Consider the following 9,386-nt stretch of genomic DNA (forward strand, 5'->3'; position numbering starts at 1 on the left):
CAATAAAATGGTGCAATATTAAATTCAAGGCCATGAGATTTACACTAAAACCCAACACAATTAGAGAGTAAGAACCCAATCCCCCACCTGCTCCAATTCTAGTTTGAGTCATTTTATGGACACAGACTTCCCACTGACATTGTCTGGTGATGTCATGGTGAGAATTTTGACAGTCATTAAATTTCTGGCTGGAAGGCCAATGCTGCCAGAGAGACTCAGAACGGAGAGGAACATAAAATCACTGAGTTCAGAAAGCCACTGTCTAAAGGAGGGAAACTGAGTGGGGAAAAATTAGAGAGGAAGACAAACCATGAGAGACTCCTAACTCTGGGAAACAAACAGGGTTGCAGAAGGGAAGGGGGATAGGGGGAATGGGATGATTGAGTAATGGGCACTAAGGAGGGCACTTGATGGGATGAGCACTGGGTGTTACACCGTATACTGGCAATTTGAATTTAAATTAAAAAATTAAGGGACGCCTGGGTGGCTTAGCAATTGAGCATCTGCCTTTGGCTCAGGGTGTGATCCTGGGATCTGGGATCGAGTCCCACATTGGGCACCCTGGGGGGAGCCCTGCTTCTCCCTCTGCTTATGTCTCTGCCTTTCTGTGTGTCTCTCATGAATAAATAAATCTTAAAAAAATTAAAAAATAAATTAAAAATTAATAAAATAAAATAATGTTTTAAACCCAAATATATCAAAAAAAGAAAAGAAAAAGAAAAAAGAAAGCCACTGTCTACCAGGTTAATGAGTCAGATATGAGACCTCCTCTTCCCTGTCTCCTGCTACAAATGTGGTGATAAGGGTCAGCACGCCCTGAATGTTTGCTACTTGGCAGGCAATATTCTAATTAAGATCTAATTAGGTAATTTAACTAATTAAGCCCTCCCCACACAGAACAACCTGATGAGGCAGGTTCTATCCTTATTTTGTAGATGGGGAAACTGAGGCATACAGGCAGGGTACATACTTGGCCCTATTTCATAGAGCCAGAAACTGGCAGGGCTGGGATTCGAACCCACCCTTCTTATGCTGATTACTTGAACCACCCCACAAACTGCCCTGAGTCAACTGTTCCCAGAATGAACCTCTGACGAATGTTTTCCAGGGTCTGGGGCAAAAGAGCAAAAGAAGGGATATGAAGAGAATTTGTCATACAGCTCAATTTTACGGTGGAGTCTCTTCTTGCAGGGTAGGGACATTTCAGTCAGCGCATAGCAACAGAAAATTGTATTTAGTTCAAATTACCCTTGATAGATCAGCAGAGGGATTTGGATTACACATTTGTCAAAACTCATTGAATAGTCAGTCCACTTCAGGCTTATGGCTTTCACAGTATCTCAGCTTTACCTCAAAAAATCATAAATGCAAATTGGATTCTAGTGAGTGATGTGCATGCTGAAGTGTTTTGGGGTGATGTGTACTGGCCTCAGCTATTGTGTTTGAAATGTATCAAAAAGTGAGCTGGAATGATGGGCGGATAAATGGGCAGACATGAGAAAGCAAGTCAAGTTAAACATTCAAGGTAAAATCTAAGTGGTGGGTAGATGGGCGTCCTCTGCACAAGTCATTTGATTTCTCTCCTACACTCAAAGCAGTTTTATTTATGTAGCTGAATCCCAACAACTTAAATTTGCATATGATAAGATTCTAATATAATCATTGAAAAAAATCTGTCCTTTAAAGAGTATGCCCTGGGTGCCTGGATGGCTCAATCTGTGGAACATGCGTCTCCGGAGTTGTAAGTTCAAGCCTCATGTTGGGTGTAGAGATCACTTAAAAAATTTAAGCTTAAAAAACAAAAACAAAAACAAAAACAAAAAGAGGGTCACCTGGGTGGTTCAGTGGGTTGAGCGTCTGACTCTTGATTTCAGCTCAGGTCATGATCTCAAGATTTGTGAGATCAAGCCCTGTGTCGGGCTCCACAAGAAGTCTGCTTGTCTCTCTTCCTCTCCCTCTGCATCTCCCCCCAACTTGTGTGCACGTGTACCTACAATCTCTCTCTCTCAAATAAATACATAAAATCTTTTTTAAAAAATAATAAGAATATGCCCTTTTGCTCTGTTGGATTTTTTTTAAAGATTTTATTTATTTATTCATGAGAGAGAGAGAGAGGCAGAGACACAGGTAGAGGGAGAAGCAGGCTCCTTTGGGGAGCCTGAAGTGGGTCTCGATCCCAGGACCCTGGGAACACGCCCTAAACCGAAGGCAAATGCTCAACCACTGAGCCACTCAGGTGCCCCTGTTGGATGTTTAAATAACCATTTTCAATTTCTAAGGAGAAATTGATAGCAATGATGATCAAGGGAGGCTTGTTTCTCTCCTGAAGTCCTAACTGAGCAAAATTATCAGTGGGCGATCCTAGGTCAGAGTCTCAACTCACTTACCTCTGCCACTGGGATGTGGGCAGGTGTCCCATTATCTTCTCAGTGCCTGGCGCAAGAATCACTCAAGAAAGAAATATTTGTTGAATTTATTTTACTGGCCTGTGAAATCTAAAGAGTTAGGGAGAAGAAAAGCCTGCATTAAGATGTGAGAACTTCTCTGGACCCATGAATAGCTAGACAGATGTGCCTGTGCTATGGCATGGCAGAAAGATGGGGAGCGGGGAATAAAGTGGGGGGGAGATGAGAGTCACAATATAAACACTGATTGCAGGAAAATCACCCATCTACTGCTGGCTCTCTGGGGCACATGGCTCTTGGTTAAGCACAAGATGGAAGCTGACAATCTGCTGGTCACCTCACTCTGTTCAGTTCACACCTCCTGGGTGTGACTAATATTCAAAGATTGCTATTTCCCGGGGTGCCTGGGTGGCTCAGTCATTTGAGTGTCTGCCTTCAGTTCAGGTCATGATCTCAGGGTCCTGGGATTGACCCCTGCATCAGGCTCCCTGCTCCTTGGGGATTCTGCTTCTGTCTCTCCCCGCTCCTGTTCTCTCTCTCTCAAATAAATAAATTAAATCTTTTTTTTTTTAAAGTAAGATTGCTATTTCCCTTCATTATGGTCCCAAGAAACAACTTACTGAGCTCATCTGGAGAAATGCAGGGATCTGTTCCAGCCCTGGAAAAAGAAAAACAAACGAGGTATACAGAGATAGTACGATGTTGTATATACCAGGAATTTAAGAAATTATTTCAAGGGTATCTTTGATAATATGTCCCTTTTCACCATCCCCGCTGCCTCTGGAACCTCCCCATCCCATCCCCAGGCTGCAAGGGATGGAAAGAACGAACAGGCCGCTCACTTTCTCCGAGACCTTTGACAACGTCATATTTTGGGATGTTTTCATCAATTGAGTTTGGAATACTCTCACCGGTTTGAGCCATCACAAATGTAGATGTCATTTTTTTAAGATTTTATTTATATATCTGACAGAGAGAGAGATAGGAAGAGAGACAAGGAGCAGAGGGAGCGGCAGAGGGAAAGGGAGAAGCAGACTCCCCGTTGAGCAGGAGCCTGATACTGGGCTCGATCCCAGGACCCTGAGATCATGAACTGAGTCAAAGGCAGAGGCTTCACCGACTGAGCCACCCAGGAGCTCCGTAGATGTGATTTCTAAGTCCTTGAGAGTTAGCTTTGTTAGTGATCTCTGCCTCCTGGCCCTGGAGCTCTGGAGCAGCTTCGTAAACCATCCCCAACCCCGGGTGCTGGAGGGCTGGTGGGCAAGGATGCCCCTCTGTGCCGGCAGCCGCCCTGTCCAGCTCTCGAATGGCCACACGAGGCTGTCCCAGCCTCAGCAGCATCCTGTTTGCTGCCCTGCGCTCTGGCCATTAGCTTGACAAAATGCCAAGATGCCTTTGTGTACCTTTCACCTGAACACAGAGATCCTTCGCTTCTGTTCCTTTGTGAAAAGTGCATTGTGGGGAAAGAAGGAGCGAATTTGGCTGTCTTTTTATAGCCCCTCTCCAAAGGTCAGGCTTTCTTCTGCAGCTGGAAGTGGCCCACGACATACTGTGTGAATAAAAGGGATGGATTATCAGCCCTGCCTTCATGTCAGGGCTGTGCTGAGCACTTAATTTACCTCCCTTTTCTTTGGCAAAGCCACCTGGGGCTCAATTTCATGTGTTTAATTTCTGACCCTGCATGAGGGGCCCCGAGCCCCAGGGACCCCAGTTCTTTAGGCAGCCTTAAACAATACTTACCTTGTTCATCTGGGATGCCCAACCTGGACCACATCTGGTATGAAGTGAATGTTCATTTTGTATCACTAAAAACCCAAACCCCCAACTAGGCACAGTTTGCTGTAACCACATAGAGGGACCAAGAGCCAGGTATCCAGATGTGTTCAGAGTTATTTTAACAGAATAGTCCTCTTCCCGCTGTGCGGCTCTTGTTCACTTGGCAGCTACCTGTGTGGATCACTGACAATTGACTCAAGCATCCACTGATTCAACACACACTTACTGACCACCTACTATGTGTCATATTCTGTTCTAGGTGCTTAGAACACTCAGTAAATAAAACAAAGGGCTCAGCCCTCACTGAGCTGATATTTGAAGCCTCCTACATTATGGTCCGGACCATAGACTTTATTGTCCAAACTCATGCTTGAGAGGGAAAACAGGTGCTATGGATTAAGTGAGTTGTATGATAGGCATGGACCAGGACTGTCCCAGGCAAACCACAGGTGAGGCGTACGGGGCTCTAAGGCCTTGCCTGGCAAAGGACACAGCTCAACTGTTAGGTGCTTCTCTAATGGAAAGAGCATGAGCTTTGGAGGGAAGTAGCAATGGATTGGAGGCCCAGCTCAGGGACTTAACTGTGTCACTGACTCTACATCTTTTCCTTCTGAGTTCCAGCTTCCCTCTCCTGGATGATAACACTTCAGTGAAATAACACACAGAGAGCATCTATCCCACACCTGGCACATAGTAAGGGCTTAACAAATATTGGTTTCCTATCCTCAACTCAGTGCCAACTCCTCCAACACACACACACACACACACGTTTACTAGATTTGTTAACTGTTCTTTAATATCTAAAGCAATTTGCTTGGATCTCCAAAAAAAATAAATATTCATCAAATAGTTACAGGGAAGTTTCTACTGGATGAAAAGAGAATGAGATCAGTGAGAAAGTCATAATAATTACCTTTGTTTATTGAGGATTTACTGTAAAGGCTACGTCGTTTTTATGTTCATTGTGTTTCATAATCCTTACAATCTCTGAGAACCCAGGCATGTTTCCATCAACCCATTTTAGAGATAATGAGAGCAAGGCCTAGATCAGGGGTTACAAATGTTTTTTGCAAAGGGCCAATAGGTAAATAATTTAGGTTCGATAGGCCATACAGATTCTGTTGTAGGTATTAAAGTCTGTCTTTCTCAGTGGAAATCAGCCAGAGACATGTAAATGAAGGACAGGACTGTTTTTCAGTAAAAACTGATTTACCATAACAGCTAGATTTGGGGGCTCCTGGGTGGCTCAGTGGTCTCCAAGACTTACTATAATGGGAGTAAACTAAGATGCAGAACAGAGTATATAAGAATAGCTCAAATCTCAGCTAAACCACTTCACTAGCCTGATGAGGTGGTGGGCCAGGGAATTATGGCCAGGGAGCTAAATCTAGCTGTTTTTGTTTTATTTTAGATTTTATTTGTTTGCTCATGAGAGACACACACACAGAGACGCAGAGACACAGGCAGAGGGAGAAGCAGGCTCCCTGTGGGAAGCCCAATGCGGGACTTGATCCCAGGACCCCGGGATCACGACCTGAGCCAAAGACAGACGCTCAACTACGGAGTCACTCCGGCACCCCTGTCTCCCCCAATTTCTAAGACGCTTTCTTAGGAGTCCCACCTAAGAACTTCTCCTTATATTTTACTGGCCTAAATGTAGTCATGGGCACATCCCATTGCCATGTGGAGGGAGACAATGCTGGCTGCATAGAGCCCAAGGTGGAGACTGTGGCATCAGGTAAGAGATGACGGTGGCCAATACTTGTGAAGAGGTGATGGGCATGCGGGTAAAATGACACGGGTTTGAATTTTTTAAAACCTGAATACAACTCCCAAATCTTTCCATCTTTGTTCATGGTTGCTTAGAAATCAATATCAGGGCAGCCCGGGTGGCTCAGTGGTTTGGCGCCGTCTTCAGCCCAGGGCGTGATCCTGGAGTCCCAGGATCGAGTCCCGTGTCGAGCTCCCTGCATGGAGCCTGCTTCTCCCTCTGCCTGTGTTTCTGCCTCTCTCTTTCCCTCTCTCTCTCTCTCTCTGTGTCTCTCATGAATGAATAAATAAAACCTTTTTAAAAAGAAAGAAAAAGAGTAGTGATAAGGGACATTAAAAAAAAAAAAAAAGAAATCAATACCAAAAGTAGAGTCCGTGGTAAAGTGATTTACTCCTTCTCTCATCTCTGCTCATCTAGAATAAAAAGAAGGAAAGGGAGAAGGGGGAGAAAAGGTTTCCTGCTGTTGGGTTCCCACCTTGGAGAACAGACAACTCCCCGCCCCACCTCACCCAAGATGATTTAACAGTCTGAGTGTCTCCCCTGGGTTCCCACAGAAATGGGTAGACAAACACGATGCCCCACAGACCTCCAAGGAGCCAGGGGTGACTGGTCCAAACTGTCCCTCCTTGCCATGGCTGTCAGGTTTCCTTCCATCAGAGGGGGATAAAGTATAAAGGGACTCTCAGGAGGAGGGATGCTCAGGATGGGTATTTTTTTCCCTCTTTCTGGAGCTGTCCTCTGCCCCCCACCCATCTTTCTTCTACTCTGGGCCCTGTTTTGACTAATGGGATTTTATGGAATAACTGCAAATAATTTTTCTTCTGGCACTATCTCACCCTCCTACAAACACTAAACATTGGGACGCCTGGGTGGCTCAATGGTTGAGCATCTGGCTTTGGCTCAGGACGTGATCCTGGAGTCACAGGATCGAGTCCCACATCAGGCTCCCTGCATGGAGCCTGCTTCTCTCTCTGCCTGTGTCTGCCTCTCTTTCTGTATCTCTCGTGAATAAATAAATAATCTTAAAAAAAAACAAAAACCTAAACATTGGTAGCAACCTCCGTCCTGCCACCTGAAGTAATATGGAATTACAAAATATACTTTGTGTCCATGCACTTTGATCAATACCAGTGACTTTCTGTTTTCCGATTCCACATATAAAAGTTCTTCATCTACCTCACATATGACCACAGTCCTCCTGAACTCAGAATGAAATCATTTCAAAATGTTGTGAGTCTTAAAGGAATGGGGGGTGGGCAGGAATGGTGATTCTGATGGAAGCCATCTCTATCCGCCAAAGATACATATTTGAAAGCAATCCAGAAAGGTTAAAATGACAGATCTTAAGATTAATTCAATGCTGAGAGTGAGGCTAAAGATAGAGTCGAGGATGGATTTGGCCTCTAGTGGAGTCAACGGCGTGGATCTTTCAATCCCCAGGGGCTGGCACTCTATCTGGTACAGGGCAGATGTTAAATAAGTGTTTGTAAATGAAAAAGAAAACCCTCTCATCCCCACACCAACCACTTGCCTTGATTTGATTTCCTTACTTCTTCCTATATTTTGATAGTTTTCCTAGTCATTCAGCCAGAAACTCACCACTGACTCATCTTTCCTTTGGGTCCTGTCCTTGTCGAGGCTCTCCAGAGAAACAGAATCAAGACAATCTACATTTATAGAAAAAGAGACTCACGTGAGTGGGGAGGCTGTTAGAGTCCCAAGATGTATACAGTCAGCAGGCTGGAGACGCAGGAGAGCCAATGGTAATAGCTCCAGTCTGCAAAAGACCAAAGAGCTGATGTTTCAGCTGAAGTACTGAGTCAGGAAAGGACCAGGGTGCCAGTCCAGCAGTCTGGCAGAAGGAATTGCCTCCTACTTTCCAGAAAATCACACTTTATGTTCTATCCAGGCCTTCAACTGATTAGAGGAGGTCCACTCCCCACCACCCGCCCTCCCCAATTAGAAGAGCAATCTGCTCTACTCAGTCTACCGATTCAGATGTTAACCTCAACCAAAAACACCCTCACAGAGACACCCAGCATCTGGCCAAATGCCTGAGCACCCTGTGGCCCAGTCAACTGAACACACAAAATTCCTTTCTAAGTAGCCAGTAAGTCCTGCTCTTCTTCTGGAGCAGGTCTTAATGTAGTCAGAGTCCTAGCAGGAAAGGGGGGCACACTCAAAAGGAGATAATAAAGACAATAAAGGGGGTTTATGATGGGGCTATTCGGAAAGACAAGGTCAGGATGAAAGAAAATTAAAGGGCAGCCTGGGTGGCTCAGCGGTTTAGTGCCATCTTCAGCCCAGGGCCTGATCCTGGAGTTCTAGGATCGAGTCCCAGGTTGGACTCCCTGTGTGGAGCCTGCTTCTCCCTCTGCCTGTGTCTCTGCTTCTCTCTCTGTGTCTCTCATGAATAAATAAATTTTTAAAAATCTTAAAAAAAAAAAAAAGAAAAGAAAGAAACTTAAACTTGAGGTCTGATGAACCCCTCAGGGTCTGCTACAGTGGGAAGCCACTGTGACCTCTGGGCCTAGTGAAACAGGCAGAAAGGATGTGCCAGGTACTGTAAAAAGCACTTGACACGTATGACCTCTAAAAAAACCCCAACAGTTTTATTGAGATATAACTCACATATCACACAATTCACCGATCGAAGGTGACAATTCAATGGCTTCTATTCTGTTCACACAGTTGTGCGACCATCCTCACAGTTTTAGAACATTTTAATTATCCCCAAAAGAACCCTGAACTCCTTAGCTGTCACCTTCTTCCCCAAGACCTGCTTCCCAACCCTAGGCAATAATCACTAATCCAATTTCTGTCTCTAGAGATTTGCCTATTCTGGACATTTCCTGTAAATGGAATAATAATTTGTGGTTCTTTGTGATTGGCTTCTTCCACTTAGCACATGTTTTTCAGGTTCATCCGTGACAACCTGGGGCAATCATTTCACAGGTGGAGAAAGGTAAGGACATCCCCTGGAGACCACGGTGAGTGGCTGACAAGGAGAAATGTGGCCTGAATGGAGAAAAATGAGTCTAGAGATGGGGAGTCGGGGTGTATGGGCTGTGGATTCTGGGAAAGCAAAGTTTTTCTCTCTTCTGCAGAAGCTAGAGGAAGAGATCCTTATCTTTCTTGTAGGTGGAGGAGTGTTAGGAGGTGATGCATGGAAGTGCTGCCCTAATTCTGCTGCCACACAGGAGGAGAGCCACGGGGGGAGGAGGGGTGTCATTGTGAGCCTAATATCGACACTGTGGAAAGCAGAAAGACTGAGTGGGGAACCTGTATTTGGTTTGAGCTCCTGGATCAAACCATACCTGAAGAAAACATCTGGTTTTTCATTTAGCAGAACTAATATTTTCTATCATAGCAAAGTAGAGATGTTTTATGTCTCTTCTTTTTTTAAATTTTTTTTTAAATTTTTTATTTATTTA

The sequence above is a fragment of the Canis aureus genome, chromosome 8 (assembly GCF_053574225.1).
Source record: "Canis aureus isolate CA01 chromosome 8, VMU_Caureus_v.1.0, whole genome shotgun sequence".
In the NCBI taxonomy this organism is placed as follows: Eukaryota; Metazoa; Chordata; class Mammalia; order Carnivora; family Canidae; genus Canis; species Canis aureus.